Raw genomic sequence first — 21797 nt, 5'->3', positions numbered from 1 at the left:
AACTGCTCACAGTCCTCTAGGGCAGACCTCACTCCTGAAAACTGCTCGCAGTCCTCCAGGGCAGATCTCACCAGAAGAACCTGCTCACAGTACTCCAGGGGAGTTCACTCTCGTTCTTCAAAGCCCTTTGTAATAAAAGCTTACCTACCGTTCGCCATTTGTTGCTGCATCTTCTGTTACGTTCTGTCATATGTATCCAAGGACACCTGGTCCCTCTGGTGACGTTTCCACACTCAACATTCATGATTAAAATGTCAGGGGCAATAACTGTGTCACCCATTCTGTCCGAGAGCAGGTACTGCCAATGCTGTTCACGTTTTGCTGTCTCTGGGCCTGACTTTTGTTTCTCTTCCTAGCCCATTTGTTTATTAACTTCTCATTATAGACAATGTTACCTTGTACCATCATTGTGATGGACTTTGAGCTTTGTCATTTCGTCACTCCAGCCTTCGAACTGCTTGCAAAAACATTATTCTTTTGTACAAACATGTTAGTTAGGAGCAAAGTCAGAAGTCAAACAATACCAGAATTATAGTCCAACAGGTTTATTTGACGTCAGAAGCTTTCAGACTGCTTGTTCCTTTATCAGGTGACTCCACCTGCAGAAGGAGCAGCTCTCTGAAAGTTTGTGATTTCAAATAAACCTGTTGGACTATAATCTGGTGTCATGTGACTTTGACTTTTTCCACTCCAGTCCATGATTGGCATTTCCATATCAAATTTAGCGGTAGGAATTGGCCATTCGCCATCAAGCCTGCACTCCAGTCTCCTTTTCCATGACACAGTCCTAGTTTATAAACTATTCAAAACTAATATTGTCCAGTTCAGGTAAAAGGTTAGCAACACACATTTTTACTAAATTTCTCTTCCAAAACTGTTTCTCTTGCTGAGTGTTTCCAACAGTTTCTGTTTTGAGACTGGATTTCCAACATCTGCAGAATCTTGATTTTTGGTTCACTGTGGATCTGTCTGCTTAGACTGTCTCAATTAGGAATACATGGAGCTGTGAAAGAATGAAACATCAGTGACTGTCGCCCCATTCAATGAAAAAAACTCACTGTCAGGTACTAAATCAGGGTACTTTTAATCTTTACATCTGGACTCTAATCCACAAATTTTGCCTGCAAAATAAAGGTGATTTTCCTCCCTTGGGTATGAAAGATACTAGTATCTGACCTGTGCACAGAAAAAATGTGATGATCCCTGCTCTGGGAACAGTAAAGATGCTGATCCCTGTGCTGGGGTCAGTAAAGATGCTGATCCCTGCCCTGGGGGCAATAAAGATGTTGATCCCTGCCCTGGGAGAGTAAAGGTGCTGATCCTCATCCTGGGGATGGTAAAGATGCTGGGAGCAATTGTACAAGAGTGCAAACTAGACTCAAAATCAGAAAGAAAAGTAAAGGACTGAGGATGCTGCAGATCAAAGTAAAACAGGAAATGGTGTGGAAACTCCTCAGACCTGGCATCTGTAGAGACAAACACAGAATTAATGTTTCGAGTTCAAAGTCACTCAGAGTCAACTGAACTTGAAATGATGAATCTGCTTCTCATTTCAGAGAGGGTGTTCTTGGTTCACTCGGATAGACTAAAACAAGGCTGACTAAGAATCTGACATGGAGGTGAATCCTTTCTTGAATATGCTGAATTGCTCACATTTAGTGTGAAAAGCTCTATAATTGAGAAAATTATACATCGATCTCTCGAGGCTGCATGGTGGCACAGTGGTCAGCACTGCTGCGTCACAGCACCGGGGACCTGGGTTTGATTCTCGCCTTGGGCGACTGTGTGGAGTTTGGACATTCTCCCTGTGTCTGCGTGGGTTTCCTCCAGGTGCTCTGGTTTCCTCCCACAGTCCAAAAATGTGCAAGTTAGGTAGATTGACTATGCTAAATTGCCCATAGTGTCTTGTGTGCAAAATGCAGGGATAGGAAAGGGTGTGAGACTGGGTGGGATGCTCTTTGGAGGGTTGGTGTGGACTCAATGGACTGAATGGCCATCTTCTACACTGTCGGGATTCTAAGATGATCTCGATGGCCCTTTATTTGTTAGTTATGCCTGGTCAATATGTCTGCACACCTTTACAATTACGGATTCTATTGCTCTCCACAGACATGTTTCAACTTTTAATAGATATTTGTTTATTGGAAACAATATAATCTTTCATTTTGTGGATAACAATCAAAGGAAAGTTTTAAATCCAAACAAAAGATTGGGATGAGTCATGTACTATATCTCTGATGGCATTTTCCCAATCTGCTATGAAACCTGGTGACCATTGTGACTCTGTCCAGGGGGAAATGCAGTCTATTCAGATCTTTACCTGGTGTCCAGAGCAGTGACGGATCGCATGATGAATATATAAACCAAGACATTGTATGACTTCTAGTGTATATTTTCTGTTTAGTCTGCTGTCCATCACTCCCCAGAGACCCAGATAACATTCTGGGGACCTAGGTTTGAATCCCACCATTCCAGATGGTGGAATTTGAGGTAGAAAAAATATCTGGAAATAAGAATCTAATGATGACCGTGAATCCATTGTCATTGTTGGAAAAGCCCATCTGTTCACCTATGTCCTTTAGGGAAGGAAACTGCCATTCTTATCCAGTGATGTCATCATCCCCTGAATGAATTTATTAAAAATTAATTTAAAAAACTCCTGCAAATACATTTATCTCTGTCTTAATTTATTTGATAACTGACAGTTCAAACTGGTTGATGGTCACTTTCACTTTTGATCAAGTTGTGGCCATTTCATGTTTGAAACAAAAAAAAAATGCATGAATGGAACCATAGTTGTTCTCGTAGGAACAATGCGTGCTCTGACATGTTTGAAAAAATACCTCATCTCCCTTATGAACCAGATATCAAAGTTGACCATATCCCAATGCTGTGTACCATGAAAGCGAAATTCTTCACCATCTTATCTACTTGTGTTGCTATTTCAGGGAGCTTTGGACTTGAACCTCCCAAACTGCATCACCTCAAACTAAACTTCAAATGCCATTTCTCTGCACAACATTCCAACTGATCTATGTCTCATTTGAACTTGCCCCCCTCTCACATTAAATGCATGCCCCTTAGTATTAGACATTTCCACTCTGGGAAAAAGGTTCTGACTGTCAATTCCAGCTATGCATCTCATAATTTTGTAGACTTCTATGAAGTCTTCCTCGGCCTCCACTGCTCCAGAGAAAACAACCCGAGTTTTCCTAATGTCTTCTTATAGCTCATACCCTGTAATCCAAGCAGCATCCTAGTAAACCTCTTCTGCACCCTCTCCAAAACCTCCATATCCTTCCCGTAATGTGGTGACCAGAATTGAACACAGGCTACTCTTAGAGTATTAACTAAAGCCTTATAAATTTGCAACATTACATCTTGTACTCAGTATTCCTTTCTTCCTTGCACAAGTCTCTTCCTTGTCGAGTCCGTGAGCTTCTGCACTTTCCCACGCAGCTCTTTCATTTACAACTTTACCTCACAACATTACCCAACCCGGAGTCCCAGCCCTACAGCTTCGCCATATACTGCACTCTCCCCACATCAAAACCATGATGGCAGTGAACAATGACGACTTGTACTTCCACAACAACCCACGTCCTTTGTCTCCCTCTGTCACTAATATGTTGACTTTCCCACTGATTCCACAATTAATGTCCACTCTTCCTCCAAGCAGGCTGTCCCCACCGCCCAGCAGTGACTTCCCCAGCTTCACCAGTACTGCAGTGCCCCCCGAACACCTTGAGAATTTCATCAAACTGACCGCTTATGGCAGGAACGGACAGGGTCAGCTTGGATTGATGAACATAATTCAGGCTCAGCAAATCTACTGGAGCATTTTGAGGATGTAACTAGTAGTGAGTGTGGCCACCTCTCTGTACTGTAGTGATACAGATTCCCTGATCCTGATTGCCCCAAATGGCTGACTGTGTCAAAGTCCCTGAGCTGATATCAAATGATTCCTTGGACATGTTGTGTCAGGATCTCCTGCCTGAATCCTGTCTCCCTTGCCCTGACTGAGAACTGTTTCCCTGAGACTTTGAGACGTGACCATTTGGTTGAAACACATGCGTTTGTTGCCTCAGCTGCTGACCAGCCCTTGACTGTCTGCTGGTAACAACAATGATAAGCTGCCTGGCTTATGCCTGTGATAAACAACCAGGCAAGACAGGAGCACTGTGAAACATTAGGTTCTAGTTGAGACATCAAAGGGCAGAGATATTGTGCCAGTCCCTGAGCACAACACGTCTCAGGTGCTGAAAAGCTTGTAGAGTTCTTAGAGCAAGAATGTACTTTGTGGACAGGCAATTCTGCATCTTGATGTTAGCACTTTTATTTAACTCTGGCTCATTTCACTAGATCTGCAAATATCTATTGGTCTGGCTAATGTGAGAACTGGCTTTCGGAGTAATATGCCACTGACTTGGTCATTCGCAATTGTGTCCCACATCAGTGAATCGGTAATCTGATTAAACTCACAGGCCTTGACTTGAGAAAAATAAAGCAGTCACATGCACACCTGTTTGATTGGGTGTTCTTGCACTCAAATGAAAAATGTGCCTTGTATACGTCATATCCTTTCCTGGCTCACAGTGTTCCCAAAATCTCTCGTTCAATACATCCAAGTCATCGTCATCAAATTCAAAACTAGTGAATACTTCGATAGCTTTATCTTATTTTTTCTGAAATGCCATTTGCAATTAGGTAGTGTTGGCAGGCGATTTTCTTTTACTTCTGATGCCATGTGTGGCTATTTGGGGATGGTGTTGGTGGGAAGGTGTGGCATGTACCAGGGATGAGGCGATAACATTCAGAGCAAGTGCTGAACATGCAGAAAAGGAGAGATTAACAGTTACCTTGGAATAAGCATATTTGGAGAAAGTTGGGTGAAAGTACTGAGAGAAAGCACTTTGGCGGCATGGTGGCTCAGTGGTTAGCACTGCTGCCTCACAGTGCCAGGACCCGGGTTCGATTCCAGCCTTGGACGACTGCCTGAGTGGAGTTTGCACATTCTCCCCGCGTCTGCGTGGGTTTCCTCCGGGTGCTCCGGTTTCCTCCCACAGTCCAAAGATGTGCAGGTTAGGTGGATTGGCCATGCTAAATTGCCTGCAGTGTTCAGGGAGGGGTAGATTAGGTGGGTTATAGGTCTGGCTGGGATGCTCTGAGGTTCGGTGTGGACTTGTTGGGCCGAAGGGCCTGTTTCCACACTGTAGGGATTCTATGATATGGTTCCAGAGCGTTGAGCAGATGCTGGAGAATCTGAGATAACAAGGTGTGGAGCTGGATGAATACAGCAGGCCAAACAGCATCAGAGGAGCAGGAAGGCTGACGTTTCAGGCCTGGACCCTTCTTCAGAAATGGTTCTTCAAGTTTTGATCAGGCTGTTTTTAAAATTGGTTAAATGAGACTGCACCATTCCTGGAAACACTGCAATACCAGGACGATGCATGGAGTGGATGAAGCAAGCTCCTATTCCAACTCCCTGCTCCAAAAATCAGTTTAATATATGGTCCTTAAGTAAAGGACATATCAGATATTAAAGCTGATAAGAACAGAATTTTTTTTTTATTTAAAAAAATATACTTTATTCGTAGAAAATACAAAAAAAAACACACTTTCACCTACCCGGTCATCCGAGCCGTCCCGGATTACCCTGGGGGTACGTACACCAACTCAAGGGAAAAAACAAAGGAAAAAAAGAAAAACTCCGGTGGTCATCACTACCGTAGTCATAGTTGGCCCCCTGACCAGTTGGAGGAGGCGCCAGCTGGGCCCAGTTTCTGAACAGGGCCCTAATACGGTACGGCCGAGGGGTCTTACACGGTGGTCTTTCCCCACCGCGCCTTGGCGGCGGCTGCCCCAAGCTTTAGTGCATCCCTCAACACGTAGTCCTGAACCTTGGAGTGCGCCAGTCTGCAACACTCGGTCGGGGTCAGTTCTTTCAACTGGAAGACCAGCAAGTTGCGGGCAGACCAAAGAGCGTCTTTCACCGCATTGATGGTCCTCCAGGCGCAGTTGATGTTGGTCTCGGTGTGCGTCCCGGGAAACAGCCCGTAGAGCACGGAGTCCCGTGTCACGGAGCTGCTCGGGACGAACCTCGACACAAACCACTGCATTCCCCTCCAGACCTCCTGCGCATAGGCGCACTCCAGAAGGAGGTGATAGACTGTCTCGTCACCCCCGCAGCCACCTCGAGGGCAGCGTGCAGTGGCGCAGAGAGCCCGGGCGTGCATGAATGATCTCACCGGCAGAGCCCCTCTCACCACCAGCCAAGCAATGTCCTGGTGCTTGTTAGAAAGTTCTGGCGATGAGGCATTCTGCCAAACGACTTTGGCAGTCTGCGAGGGGAACCACCCGACAGGATCCACCCTCTCCTTTTCCCGAAGGGTCTCAAGGATGCTACGTGCTGACCACTGCCTGACAGCCTTGTGGTCAAAGGCGTTTCCCTTCAAAAATTTCTCCACGAAGGACAGGTGGTACGGGACGGTCCAACTACTTGGAGTGTTCCGCGGCAGCGAGGCCAAGCCCATCCTTCGCAACACCGGGGACAGGTAGAACCTCAGTAGGTAGTGACACCTAGTGTTTGCGTACCGAGGATCTACGCACAGCTTGATGCAGCCGCACACAAAGGTAGCCGTCAGGGCGAGGGTGGCGTTCGGCACGTCCTTCCCCCAGTTTTCCAAGTCCTTGTACATGGTGTCTCTGCGGACCCGGTCCATCCTCGACCCCCAAATGAAGTGGAAGATGGCCCGGGTAACCGCAGCGGCGCAAGTCCGGGGGATAGGCCAGGCCTGCGCCACGTACAACAGTACCGAAAGCCCCTCACACCTGACGACCAGGTTTTTACCCGCAATGGAGAGAGACCGGTGCACCCACCTGCCCAGCTTCTGCCGCAGCTTCGAGATGCGCTCCTCCCAAGTTTTAGTGCACGCCCCAGCTCCTCCAAACCAGACACCCAGCACCTTCAGGTAGTCTGTCCTGATGGTGAAGGGGATGAAGGAGCGGTCATCCCAGTTGCCAAAGAACATGGCCTCGCTCTTACCCCTATTGACTTTGGCACCCGAGGCCAGTTCGAACTGGCCGCAGATGTCCAACAGCCTACTCACCGACCAGCGATCGGTGCAGAAGACGGCGACGTCGTCCATGTACAGGGAGGTCTTGACCTGCAGGCCTCCGCTGCCTGGGATCGTCACCCCCTTCAGGCTCACGTCCTTCCTGATGGACGCGGCGAAGGGCTCCATACAACACACGAATAAGGCAGGAGAGAGTGGGCAGCCCTGCCTGACTCCAGATCTGACAGGGAAACTGTCGGATTCCCACCCATTGATCGAGACTGCACTAACAATGTTGGTGTAGAGCAGTCGGATCCAATTGCAGATCCCCTCCCCAAACCCCAATTTGGAGAGGACGTCCCTCATGTATACATGAGAGACCCTGTCAAAGGCCTTCTCCTGGTCCAGGCTGACGAGGCAAGCGTCCACCCTCCTGTCCTGCACGTAGGCGATCGTATCCCTGACGAGCGCGAGGCTCTCAGCGATCTTCCTGCCCGGCACAGCACAGGTTTGGTCAGGGTGAATCACCGACTCCAGAACAGACCTGACCCGGTTGGCTACGACCTTGGCCAGGATCTTGTAGTCCACATTCAGCAACGAAATAGGTCGCCAATTCTTAATTTCTTCCCTCTCCCCCTTCCGCTTGTAAATGAGGGTAATGATGCCCGTCCTCATGGACTTGCACATTTCCCCTGCCCGAAGCGCACTGTCGTACACCTCCAGCAGGTCCTGGCCAACCAAGTCCCACAGAGCGGAATACAACTCCACCGGTAGGCCATCGCTCCCGGGAGTCTTGTTCCTCTCAAAGGACCTGAGGGCTCTGGTAAGCTCGTCCAGGGATAGCGGCCGGTCCAGCCCCTCCCGCGTGCCGTCGTCCAAGACCTCCGTGATAGACGACAGGAACGACTCGGAGGCCGTGCTGTCCGTGGGCTTCGCGTCGTACAGTCCGGCATAAAAGGATCTGCTGATCCTCAAAACGTCGGACCGAGACGACGTTACCGAGCCATCGTCCTCCTTCAACCTGCTAAGCACAGAGTTCTCTTTGTGCACCTTCTGAAAGAAGAAACGCGAGCACGTCTCGTCCTGCTCCACGGAGCGGACTCTGGACCGGAAGATTATCCTGGAGGCCTCCGCGGCGAAGAGCGAGGCTTGCTGACCCTTCACCTCGCGGAGATCCTCCGTGACATCAACCCCCATCGACTGCAGAAGGAGCAGGTTCTGCATCCTTTTCTGGAGCCGCGACAGCTTTCCCCGCCTCTCTCTCGCCTTCCGAACACCCTTGAGGACAAAGAACCTCTTGATGTTTCCTTTGACCGTCTCCCACCAGTCGCCCGGAGACTCAAAGAGGGGTTTCACGGTTCTCCAACCGGCATACTCCCTCTTGAGCTCCTCGATGTTCTCTGGGGTCAACAGAGTCGTATTGAGCTTCCACGTTCCCTTGCCGGCCTGCTGGTCGTCCTGTAGGTGACAGTCGGCCAGCAGGAGGCAGTGGTCAGAGAAGAACACCGGCTCGACGCCGGTGGACCCGACCGAGAACGCTCGGGACACAAACAGGAAATCTATCCTTGAGCGGATAGACCCGTCCGGCCGCGACCAGGTGTATCTCCGCTGCGCTCCGTCTGCAGGGGTGCTGAAGACGTCGAGCAGTTTGGCGTCCTTCACCGTGTCTATCAGTAATCTGGACGTGACATCCAGTTTACTACCCCCAGCCGCTATCCCCGCACCGGATCTTCCATCTGCATCTATGATGCAGTTGAAGTCTCCGGCCAGGATGACCGGTCTGGACGTAGCCAGCAGGGGTGGAAGCCGCTGCAGAACGGCCAACCGCTCACTCCGTACCGCTGGGGCGTACACATTGATCAGCCTCAGGGGAGCGTTCTTATAGGTGACATCCGCCAGCAGGAGGCGCCCCCCCACCACCTCCTGAACTTGGGAGATGGTGAAGTTGCTTCCCCGCAGCAGAATAGCCAGGCCAGAGGAGCGACAGTCGTTACCCCCCGACCAAATCGAAGGCCCATGGGTCCAGGCGCCCGACCATTTCCCGTACCTGCTGAGGTGCGGTATCCCACACTCCTGCAGGAACAGGAGATCCGCCTTGATGTCGGTCAGGTAGGCCAACGTGGACACACATCGCCCGGTAGTTTTGACACTCCGGACGTTAATGCTCGCAATCCGTACCCCCATTGAGAGTAGTTACCGCGGTGCCCTCCCCGGGTCCATTTACCCCAAGGTCCAGCCCGTGTGCCAGTCCCTGTATCCCCATAGTGCGGGCGAGCTGTTGGACACTCCCGGGGCTAAGGAAGCCGTCTGTGCCGCATTCTGGGTCGCTGTCTCTGTCCGGCATCGCTGGAGCAGGGACAGAGGCAGGAACATCCGGCTCTGGGTCAGGCTGGGGGAGTGCTGTTTCTTGCTCCCCTCTTGAAGCTCCACTACTCCCAGCCGTCCGGGGCTCTGGCGCGGGGGGACCCGCCAGGGCCCCAGCAGCGGGTGGCCGGGTGCTGGCAGGAGCCTCTGGATGACCACTGTCACCGGGCAGTGGGGCGCTGCTTTCCTTCTCCCCGGCGACTTTCATCCTCTGCTTTGGGTGGCCTGCCTCCGAGTCCCCTTCGTCGGAGGAGCTCTTGTAGCCGCCCTGCAGCTGCCTCTTCCCGCTTGGCGGTTGCGGTGCGGCAGCCCGCCGGCGTGTTTTTCTCTTTGCCTTTTTTACCGTCGTCCACTCCCCTGGGTCGCCCGTCGCCTCCTCCTCCATAGACTCAGGGGGCAGGGGAGTCTGCAGGGCTGACCCACCGGCCTTCAGTCCCTCCTCCGGGGCTTGGACCTCCTGCGCGCTTGGGGGGTCCGTATCCTTGCAGGGATCTGGTGTCTCCCTCTCGTCTGGGGGGGTTCGCCCTGCATTGCCCCTGCTCGTGACCTGGGCATAGGTGGTCCCCCGCCGTGGGCAAGCCTTGTAAAGGTGGCCCATCTCCCCACAAAGGTTGCAGCTCTTCTCTTTTGGGCAATCCTTTGCGAGGTGCCCCTCCTCCCTGCAGTTCCTGCACAGGGTTGCCTTACAGTCCGCCGCCATGTGCCCTGACCGCCCACAGGTGTGGCAGACTTTGGGCTGCCCAGCGTAGCTCAGGTAGCCCCTGCTCCCGCCGATTGCGAAGCTGGATGGTGGATGGAGGATGTTGCCCCCCTCGCCTGTCCGGAGCGTCACCTTGACCTGCCTCTTACTGGTCCATATCCCGAAGGGGTCCATAACGTCATTACAGTCCCCTTCCACCTTCACGTACCTTCCGAGGAAGGTCAGAACATCGGCCGCTGGCACATGCGGATTATACATGTGGACCGTAAGCATACGACTCCTCTGCACTGGCAGCACAAACAACGGGACGGCGGTCAGGACAGAGAGGGGACCCTCACCTCCTTTCTCCTCAAATACCTTCAGGAGGCGCTCGCACAACTTCACACTCCTGAAGGTCACGTCGAAAAATCCACCACCGGGGAAGTCCTGCAAGCAGTAGATGTCCGCCGCGACGAAACCACAGCAGTCCAGCAGGACCCTCTTCACAAAGAAGGTGCGGTCCACCGGCACTCCTTCATCCACCTTCTTAACCATCACTCGTACGGTATTTCGGACCCCCTGTCCCGGGGCACGAGCGCTCACTGTCGCCATTGCTGCAGGTCAGCTGCTCCCCTGAATCAGCGTTAGGCCGAAGCCAGCATGCAGATCCACCAATTGCAGGGGTACACAGCCAACCCGACGTCCTCCTTCCACTCCCGAATCGGTTGCTCTATCCTCTTCTCGGTCCACGTTGATAAGAACAGGAACTACACTTGGTCTGAGCCAAAGAGGCCGAGAAGCGATGCTGCTATAATGCTGGACTACCTTAGGTCCCAGTTACTTCCCATATTTTCCGTCAGCCTGACTGTGTGCAAAGACTTGTGAAGCACTGCTGACAGTTTTTACTTTTGTTCTAGTACTCTCGAGCTTCCTAACCAGGGCAAACAATCAGTTTACACCAGCGCTTTTTCATCCTCTTTTCTGTAAAACTGCTTCGTAGTAAATGTAGATCATTGGAAATGTACCAATCAGATGAGGTAGGGCGGAGCTTCTTCAACCAGCTCCACGACTAGCGGAGGGTCAGTGAGATTGCAGCGACAATCGGTACAGAACTGCACACTCAGAGAATGACCCAGCACAGAGGAAGGTACTTCAGCCTGTCATTGTCTGCATCAGCTGTCTGTACGGGCAACTTCACCAGTCCCACCCGCCATGTAAATCTCTCATCATTCAACTCTCTCCTGAGGGCCACGAATGATTCTGCTTCCAGCGCCCTCTCAGGCAGTGCACAGCCGGCAGTAACCACTCGCTGAGGATGGTGGGTCTACCTCCCTCGATAAATGTGACTCTTCGTTACAAAAAAGGCGAGTCACCACCCCCGCCCCCCAAACCCATCCCACCCCGTCTATTTCTTTGGAATGTGCAACTGCCTGCAGTGTCAATGTGCCTGCAGTTGTTAAAAGGGTCTGATTTTGTGCTGTTCTATTCTGCGAACTAAACAAACTGAACTGTTAGCAATGCAAAAAATGCCTGCCTCTTCCCAAATCAAATCAAAGCAAATACTTGAAACAAATTCTAATTCTGCTCGAGTAATGTCACTGTCAGGAAGTACTGGGACACAATTATGAACAGAATTTCTTAGACTAATCCATCTGTCCTGGAATATATGAACTCTGATCCCCAAACCACTCCAACATCCCCAACACCACTCCCCTCCCTTCATGGAAATGAACAGCATGATGGTGGATATTAAGTTCAGTACATTGAATAAGTCACGAATCGTTTAGCTTCGACTCCAAACATTCCAATTATAATCTGGTAATTTAGAATTGCAAATTAAGATTCAAGAGCCATAGAGATGTAAAGGATGGAAACAGACTGATTGCTGCCACTTGTCTATTCGAAACAGATATCCTAAATTATTTTAGTCCCATTTGCCAGCATTTGGCCCATATCCCTCTATAACCTTTCTATTCATTTACCAATCCTGATGCCTTTGAAGAGTTGCGATTGTACCACCTCCTCCATACATGCAGCACTATTCTCTACATGTAAAACTGCCCCTCAGGTCCCTTTTAAATCTTTCGCCTCTCAACTTAAACCCATGCTCTCAGGTTTGGATTCCTTTCCCTGAGGAAAAGATCTTGGCAATTCACCCTATCCAAGCCCCTCATGATTTTATAAACCTCTGTAAGGTCACGCCTCAGCCTACGATGTTCCAGGGAAAACAGCCCCAGCCTATTCAGCCTCCTCTGTCTATAGCTCAAACCATTCAATCCTAGCACCATCCTTGTAAATCTTTTTCTGAAACCTTTCAGTTTAACAACTTTCCTATAGCAGGGAGATTATAACTGAATGCAGTATTCTAAAAGTGGCAATGTTCTGTACATCTGCATCGTAATGCCCAAACTCCTATACTCAATACATTGATCAATAAAAGCAAGCATGCCAAATGCCTTCTTCGCCACCCTGTCTAACTGTGACTCCACTTTCAGGGAACTATGCATCTGCACCCCAATGTCTCTGTTTGGTGACACTCCCCAAGGCCCTACCATTAACTTATAAGTCCTGCCCTACTTTGCCTTACCAAATCGCAACACCTCACATTTATCTAAATTAAACTCTATCTGCCACTCCTCGGCCCATTGGCCCATCTGATCAAGGTCCCATTGTATTCTGAGATAACATTCTTCACTGTCCACGACAACATGAATTTTGGGGCCATCTGCAAACTTACTAACCATCCCTCCTATGCTTCCATCTAAATCATTCATATAAAATTATGTACAAGCATTGTCCCAGCACCAATTCTTGTAACACACCACAGGTCACAGGTCTCCAGTCCAAAATATAACACTCTGCCATCACTCTGTGCTTCCTGCCTTCAAGCCAGTTTTGGATCCAAACCACTAGCTTCTCCTGGATTCCATGTGATCTAACCAGTCTACCATGAGGAACCTTTTCAAACACCTTTCTGAAGTCCATCCAAACAATGTTTACCTCCCTGCCTTCATCAATCTTCTTTGCCACCTCTGCAAAATACTCAAGTTAGTGGGACATGAATTACATCACACACAGACATGTTGACCATCCGTAATCAGTCCGTGCCTTTCCTCATGCATGTAAATCCTCTCCCTGTGTCTGAAACAAACATGTCATAACCATGGCGAAATATTTCACCCCAAGGTGAGTTTTCAACCACATATCCCCACCATCACCAAGACTGCCCACTTCCACCTTAGTGACATCACCCGACTCCTCCTCGTCTGCTCATCTACTACTGAAACTCTCATCCATTCCTTTGTTACCTCTGGACTTAACTATCCTTACACACTGCTCACTATCCTCTCACATTCCCCTCTCTGCACTTGTCTAACTTCCTCTGCCTCTGTTAATGAGTGTATGGGAGTTCTGTTTAGTGTCTTATTGTTCCTTACATTAACTCTATCTGAATGAGGTTTTTACCACTGCCCATTCTCCCCACCATGTGCTGCTGCCTTAGCAGCTTTAGCTTCCCACACAAATGCCCACAATGCTGTAATGGAAGGAGTTACAGGTTATTCACCAAGTGATGAAATCCTGAGGTCATCCTAAACTCTGCTGCCCGCGTGAGTATTCACACCAAGGTTTGTTCACCCACCACCCCCTGTGCTTGTGCAGCTAAATTTTAAACTTTTCATCATTCTGTTCAATCTCTTGATAGATAGAGAGGAGACTATCTCTGTAATGTCTGCCAGCCTCCAGCCCTCTCAAGGGCAATTAGGGATGGCAAGTAAATGCTAGCCCAGCCAGTGATGCCCACCCCCACCCCAAATATGAATTTTTAAAAATGCCCTTGCGTTACCTCCAATTCCAACCTCCTGAGCATTCTCGATTTTAACTGTCACACATTTGGTCCCCTTAATCTTTAGCTGCCAAGGCCACAAACTGTGAAATTTCCTCACTAATCCTCTCCCTTTCTCAACCTCAGTTTTGCACTTAATAACACTCCTTGAAAACGACACATTTGCCCATTAAACATTTTGTCACCTCCCTAATATCTCGTTATGTGACTGGGGTCAAAAGTTGCATTATAACACTCCCGAGGAACAGCTTGGAAGTTTCCATTATTTGAAGGCCCTATATTGATATAAATTAATTGTCGTTGATTTGGACACATATCACAATCCCTTCATCACCACTTGGTGAATAATTCCTTACCCAACAGCATTGTGGGAACTACTCAGGGAAGATAATGGCTCGCAGCAAATGGTCAGGCAATGTTCAGCCGTAAACACCTCATTTAGAGAATCAATGGCAGTAACAATAAAATACCTACTCAGAGACAGTAAGAACTTCCGATGCTGGAGTCAGTGATAACACAGTGTGCAGCTGGAGGAACACAGCAAGCTGGGCAGCATCAGAGGAGCAGGAAAGCTGACGTTTCGAGTTGGGACCCTTCTTCAGAATTTCTGAATAAAGTACCTAAGTCGGTTACACCCATTATGGGAGACAGAGGTGGTTAGAGAATGGCAGAGAGTTAATCAGGGAGAGCAGAGATGAACCAGAAGAATGGATGGTCACCGATTCAGGACTTTTATAAAGCAACTTTTGACACCAGTTACATAATGAGATATTAGGTGAGTGATGAAATGGGTTGCACCAACACCAGAGTCAGATAACTGAGAACAGCACGTGAAGCAAAATGTGTACATCACTGGTTAAAGATACTGAAATAATTTCATTGTCTTCAACTTTAAAATCAAATGCTGGAGTCTGCAGCTCAAAAGATATCAGAAGCACTGGGGTCAGAGGAAACCCACAGTTCAGGAAATGCCCAGGAATTAGGGTGATGTCACTGAGCAATTGCCCGTGTGTGATAACATCACCCACTTGAACACAGAGCATTCGGGTCTGCACAAACAGGTGATTTGCACGAAGGACGTGAGGGTCTGTGGAATTCTGATGTCTAGTTTCATTCCTGTCTGCCCGGTGTAATGTTTGTGGTAGTCGTTGCATGGTATTTTGTAAACCACATTGGTTCTGCACGAACGTCAGCCTTCCTACTCCTCTGATGCTGCTTGGTCTGCTGTGTTCATCCAGCTCTACACCTTGTTATCTCTTGGTTCTGCATGTTGTGGGAATGGGGTCTTTAATTCTTGGAAGTGTTTGTTGTAGAGTGGCTGTGGGCTTGTGGGCCACCATGATTCTGAGTGGTCTGAGGAGTCCTGGTGTCAGTTCCCATATGTTCTTGATGTATGGCAGTATGGCCAGTGTGTGAGGGCGTACTGTATCCTCCTGTTGTTGTCTGTTTAACATCGGTAACCTCACCAGCTCCCTCACACAAGGAAATAACCACTGCTGCAGAAGACCATATAATCCCAGTTCCCAGGCCCGGAATCAGAGAAACTCAGTGGCCCAGCTGTGAAGATACAACCCGAAATGGGGATGGCAACGAGCACGCGGAGCTACTCTGTGATTCCAGTGATGCAATCAGTGAGCACGCGGTCCTTCTGTGAGGGTATAGAGGTGCATGAAAGCAGGGTTAATGTTCCCGGTTCAGAGACCCTTCTTTAGAACTCTTCAGAATGAGGAACGTAACTGTTGGTTTAGTGTTTACCGAAAGTTCAGTCAAATCATGAGCCTGTCCACCTGAGTGAGTTTCTGGTCCACTTCGCCCCTTTGACATTGTGTGTATGTCAATTATACATTGCTCTGTGTGTGTGTGTGTGTTTCTGGCTGTCACATTCTGAGTGGTGTGACACAGTGGAATTGTACAGCCACGAAGGCCAGTCAATAAGTGTGCTTCCATTCAGAAGCAAGAAGGAAGTAACAACGTATTTCAGTTGTGAGTTACCCACCACGGTGTGGTGTAGTGGGAGCATGCGAGGCCCATCACCCAGAGGTCACTGGATTGAAACCATTCTCTGCTGTTTACACCAACAAACTGATGTTTATTACCTCAGCAGTAGCAGCTAAGTTAATTTTGCTCACATTGTTTCTGCATCAGCTTCTTGTTCCCAGTAACCACTTCAATCTGCATTAAACCACATTTATCCTGCCATGGATACACTGCAAACATGCACCAGCTGATACTTTTCCCTTCTCATTCAATCCCTTTCTCACCAGGAACTAACACCAGCGTGATGGTGTGAATGGCCTTCTCCTGTTCTCTGTCACTCTGGGATGATCTGAACAGTGAAAGTTATTCTCTACAGTAAGGCAATGCAGCAGGGAGATAGCACTGCAGTGGTGATATTTATCCAAGTAAGCCCTGGGGACTGAAACACAGCAGCTGCTCGAGTTTAAATTCAATGAATAAAATCTGGAATGTAAACCTGAATTTCAGGAACAGAGGCCATGACTTTAATTTCCTGAAATCCCATTCATTCATGTCCCTTTGGAAGGGAAGTCCTTACCTGGTCTGGCATACAAGTGACTTGAGGCCCACAACAACATAGTTGACCCCTTACTGCCCTCTGACATCAGTTCAAGGTAAATTAAGGATGAACAACAAATGGTGTCCTGACCAGCGATACCCACATCCCATGGGAGAATAAGGAAGAACAAAAACACATTCACAACAAGGAAAAATGGCCTTCTGTCTGCATTGACTCGAATTCACCTGATCGCCCAATCTGGATAGAGACAAGGACACCCACAGCACAGAGAAACCAGGGAACTGTGAGGACTGAGGGAAGGATTCAATTACCCACTGGAGGTGGAAACTCATTTCCTCAGTCACACTGGGGCGAGGGTGTTCATCCTTCCGCTGTGTGGGAAGGGATCACTCAGAAAAACAAACTCCGGAGACACCCACAAATTCAGATATGGTTATATTCTGCTATTATAGCTGCTACAAATCCCCAACTAAGAATGAACCGTATCTGGACACCTATTTCCTGTGGAATTCTGAGGATTACTCGATCTGAAACGTCATCTCTGATTTCTCTCCACAGATGCTGCCAAACTTTTCCAGCAATTTCTGCTTTTTAATTTGTTTCTGATTTACAGCAATTGCAGTCCTTTCAGTTTTTAATCCAGTGGAGTTCCACTGTTTTCTGATGTATAACCATCATTAAAACCTAGTTGTAGAAGCCATAATTTAGAAGTTTGCAGATGATATGCAATAAATAATCATGTAGTTGACCATAACGAAGAAAATCGTGGACTGCAGGGAGATATCAATCAAGTGGAAAGATAAAATGGTGAATGGAATTGAATCCAGAGAAGTGTGTAATAATGAATTTAGGGAGACTGAACAATGAAAGTGAGGAATATTAAGTGGTGCAGAGGAACAAAGAGACCTCAGAATGAACATTCACAAATCCCTGAACGTGGTTCGACAGGGAGATCAGGTGGTTGAGAGGGTTTTGAGATACAGGCTGGAAGAGAAGACCAGGGGGAGATGATGCTAGAGCTTTAACAAACACCAGTTTCGAGAACAGCTGGAGGGCTGAGTACAAGTCTGGTCACTGCGTTAATCAACTTTCTAAAAAAAAAAAATCATGACAGAAGATGGAGAGCAGGCATAGGCTTTTTGGCCCACATCTGCTGCACCATACAATGATAGCATCGCTGATACTGCTCCAAATCAGTTTGGTATGCACCTCAGAGAGGAACTTGCAGATGGTAGTGTTTTGATGCATCTTCTAGTCTTGTCTTTCCAAGTGGTACAGCTTGCAGGCTTGGTAGGTGCTGTCAAAGAAGAGTGGGTGAGTAACTGCAGGGCGTCTTGTAGATAGTGCACACTGCTGCCACTGTCCCTCAGTGGCGGAGGGAGTAAATGCTGAAGGTACCGAATGGGTCACCAGTAGGTGGTCTGCATTGACCTGGATAGTGTCAGGTTTCTCGAGCGTTGTTGGAGCTGCATCCATCTGAGCAGTTGGAGAGTGTTCTATTACATTCCTGCTGATGCACATGCTTTGGGGAGTCATGAGTTGAAGTAATCACCATAGAATCTCTTCACTTTGACCTATTTGGTAGGCACATTATTCAGATGGCAGCTCCAATTCCGTTTCTCATCAATATTAGCACCCAGGATGATGATAATGGGGAATTCCGTGAAGATATACCCAGTGAATGTCACTTGGCTGTGGTTAGATTCTCAGTTCTTGGATTTGGTCATTATTTGTTGGTGCAAATGTTCTTTGTCACATAGCAGGCTAACTTCAATGTTGTCCAGGCATACTGCATTTAGATATCTACTGCTTCAGTATCCCAGGAGCCACAAATGACGCTAAAGTATTGTGCAATCATCAGCAAACATTCCCACTTCTGACCTTATGACGCAGGGAAGGTCATTGATGAAACAGCTGAAGGTGGTTGGGACTAGAACCTGATCCTGAGGAACTCCTGCGGCTGAGAGGATTGCCTTCCTACAATCATAAGCCTGTTCTTTATTCAGTATTACCAAACCAGGGTGAAGTAGGGTAAGGAGGATAAGAGAATGTATAATGGAAACAAAAAAAGGGAAAAAAGGAGCAGAACACTAAAACACAGAACAAGTAGAAAATTAAACTTGTCCAACCAGTACAGCATAAGGTAAGAGTCAAATACAACCATATAAGGACATAGCTTCTGAACCTTAAGTAACTGTTGGCGGTTCACTGTTATGGACATGCAGTTAAACTACCTGAGCCACAATAACTATCTGTATAGCTTAAGATAGTCACCGAAGTATTACTCACTCGGAAAGGCCGGCATGCTGTGAGCTGATGGTGGGGTTAGAGAATCTCGGAAGATAATGTGGAAGTGGAAGTCCTGTTGAAATTAGAGGACTCAGAACTTTGTCAGAAACTGAACAGCATCCTGTCTTTGTAGTAAGTAACTGACATACAATTTATTGAATACCAATGTTACGTGCAACCATTCTGACACGAAGGTGTCTTAATATGCTGTATTGAGCTGTAAAAAGTTGAGTGTCTCCAAGCTAGACTTCGAGACCTCTTCCACATGTCTGTGGTACAAGTTTGATTAAATTCACCTTGTTTTGATCTACCGAGGTCTGAAGATGCAATCTTTTCAAAAACCAGCTATCTAAGGAAGAATAACATCCTCTCGTTCCCATTGACTTTCGCTTTGTTATGATTCCTTAATACAATGCCGTGTCAAATGGAGCCTTAAGATAGCGGATAGTCCCTCTCACATTTGGAATTCAGCTGTTTGGTCCATGTTTGCACCAAGATTGTAAGGAGACCAGGAGCTGAGTGGCTCTTGCTGAACTCAAACTGAGATCCTTGACCATGACATTACAAAGCAAGTGCTGCTTGATGTCATTGTTGTCACTCTGTTTTGACTGCATTTACGTATCGACAGGCCAGACAATTGACTGAAGGCTTGTCCACACAGACCACGTGCATGGTTTCTCTTCACTGTGAACGTTGCTTTTACCTTCCATGTTCAAAGCTCCTGAGGACTGAGTGTTACCTGCAGCTCTTGATCCAATGTTTGACTTCAGCTGCCTGTCTGTGAATTCTCCCTTTCCACGTCCCTGGAAAATAAACTTAAAACAGTCAAAAGTGGAATGAATGCTGCTGGATTTCATAAAACCCCACCTGGATCATTAATCTCCTTGAAAGGACAGAAGTTGAAAAAAAACAGGACAAAAATCAGGCTGTGGGAACTGGCTACAGGGCCAGTCATTATTTGTGCAGAGCCAGGAGAGAGTGCGAGGTTTGAGTAATACCACAACAACGCTGTCTGTTTAACAATACAAACTGACCATAACCTTTGTCAGTCTGCAATTAGATAAATATAAATGATATGAGCTTCTGAAAATGCATTACTGTAAGCAAATGGGAATTCATGGACCACCTTTAGACACAAGCAGTCCCCCTTTGTACTTGTGAGACTTGCATCTGGAGTACTGGGTTCAGTTCTGGTCACTGTACTTATAGAAAGTTGTTAATATGTTGAAAGCATTTCAGGGAAGATTTAATTGACTAATACATGGAATGAGTGGATTGCCTTATGAGGAAAGGCTAGAATTTAGAAAAGAAAGAGGAGACTCGACTGAAACATAGGAGATCCTGAGGGGACCTGACCAGGTGGATGTTTGAAATATGGTCCCTCTTTTGAGAGAATCTAGAACAGAGTGTCATTGTTTTAAGGTAAGGTGTGTGTCCATTTGAAACAGTGAGGAACATTTCCTTTCTCTCAGAGGGTTGAGAATCTTTGTAATTCCTTTCATCAAAAGGCAGTGAATGCAGAATCTTTAAACATTTTTCTAAGGCAGCAGCAGACAGATTCTTGATGACTAAGATGATGAAAGATGTTCGGGGATATGCGGGCACATAGAGCTGAGGTTGAAATCAGATCAGCCATGATCTTATTGAGCTGCACAGCAGGCTCGAAGCGCCACGTGGCCTACTCTTGTTCCTCATTCCTATGTTCAAATAAACTGGAGAACAAAGAAACTCGAGTCTTGTCGGATTATTGGAGGCGAGGAGGGTGTTTGAGCTCCAACTGCACCCACCCAGTGAATTAGTTCCATTCTATACCCTCCCCCGACCAGCTTCAATTAACATCTGGAAAATTTTAATCAACTCAATCCTCATCCTTCTAAATCCAAGGGAATACACTATTCCTGCTGAGATGATGCATTTTCAAAGAAGGAGAAGAGAACATATGAAATAGGAACCACAGCAGTCCATTCTGCCCCTCGAGCCTCAAAAAGGTCAAAGCAGATCTATTTAGGTTTCAATTCCACATTCCCACTTTACCTTGATAATTTTTTTTAAATTCCTGTGTGCATTGGTGGCTGAACCTACTTGCCACTGAGGAGGTGGTAGTGATCTGCTTTGTGAACCACTGTCGTCCATGAGCTGTAGGTGGACCTACAATGCTGTTAGGAAGGGATTTCAGGATTTTGACCCAGCAACACTGAAGGAATAGCAATATAGTTCCAATGAATGGTTAGCAGCTTGGAGAGAATTCATGCCCAACAGAGTCTCAGAGATCTACGGCACAGAAAAAGGCTCTGCTGACTGTCTGATCTTATCATTATCTTCCAAGTACTCTGTTATTCCACCTTTTACAGTGGACCCTAATATTTTTCCCCACCTTCATTCCCTGTTTTCTGACTCCCCTTCTTGAATACTGGGGTTACGTTAGCTACCCTCCAATTCACAGGAATTCTGACAGTCTATAAAATTTGAGGATAACCACTGGCGCATCTGCTATTTCTCGGGCCACTTCCTCAGCTACTCGGAGATGAAGGTTATCAGTCTCTGGGGATTTATCTGCCTGTAATCCCATTGGTTTTCCCAATATCATTTTCCTACTAAAACTAATTTCTTTCAATTCCACATTCCCATTAAGACCCTGTGATCCCCTTAATTTTGGGACATTATTTGTGTCCTCCTTTTTGAAAACCTGAGACACATTTTATTGGCCTACCATCACTTTTTGTCCTATTATAATTTACCTGTTTCCGATTGTGAGGAGACCCTATTTTCTTCTTGACTAAGCTTTTACTATCAATCTTGAATTACGAGTTTAATGATGATCAGGAAACAGTTGTTGACCGCCAGGAAAAGCCCATCTGGCTCATTAATATCTTTCAGAGAAAGAAACTGTCATTCTTACCCGGTCTGGCCTGTATGTTACGTTACTCCAGTCCCACAGCAATGCAGTTGACTCTGGACAGCCCTCTGGGCAATCACGGATGGGCAATAAATTCTGGCCGAGCCAGCAATGCCCATATCCTGTGAATGAAT

The 21797-nt window shown here is 47.5% G+C and overlaps 1 long non-coding RNA gene and 1 pseudogene across 3 annotated transcripts in view; one reads left to right on the top strand and one right to left on the bottom strand.

Moving 5' to 3' along the window:
* The window catches only part of LOC125481107, a 29222-nt gene extending 12464 nt beyond the window's left edge, over positions 1 to 16758 (top strand). The window contains exon 4 of one of the 3 annotated variants that reach the window (XR_007261209.1): positions 16207 to 16758. This is a non-coding gene — a long non-coding RNA (uncharacterized LOC125481107). Of the gene's footprint in view, positions 1 to 4362; positions 4742 to 15411; positions 15557 to 16206 lie in introns of those variants that run through there. The other 2 variants (XR_007261211.1, XR_007261210.1) reach the window with 2 other exon arrangements.
* On the bottom strand, positions 5406 to 5584 carry LOC125481108 (annotated as a pseudogene).
* Positions 16759 to 21797: the final 5039 nt, after the last annotated feature.

The sequence above is a fragment of the Rhincodon typus genome, unplaced genomic scaffold (genome assembly GCF_021869965.1).
Source record: "Rhincodon typus isolate 14 unplaced genomic scaffold, sRhiTyp1.1 hic_rhity00000883, whole genome shotgun sequence".
Lineage (NCBI taxonomy): Eukaryota > Metazoa > Chordata > Chondrichthyes > Orectolobiformes > Rhincodontidae > Rhincodon > Rhincodon typus.
This window is presented reverse-complemented; position numbering and strand designations above follow the sequence as displayed.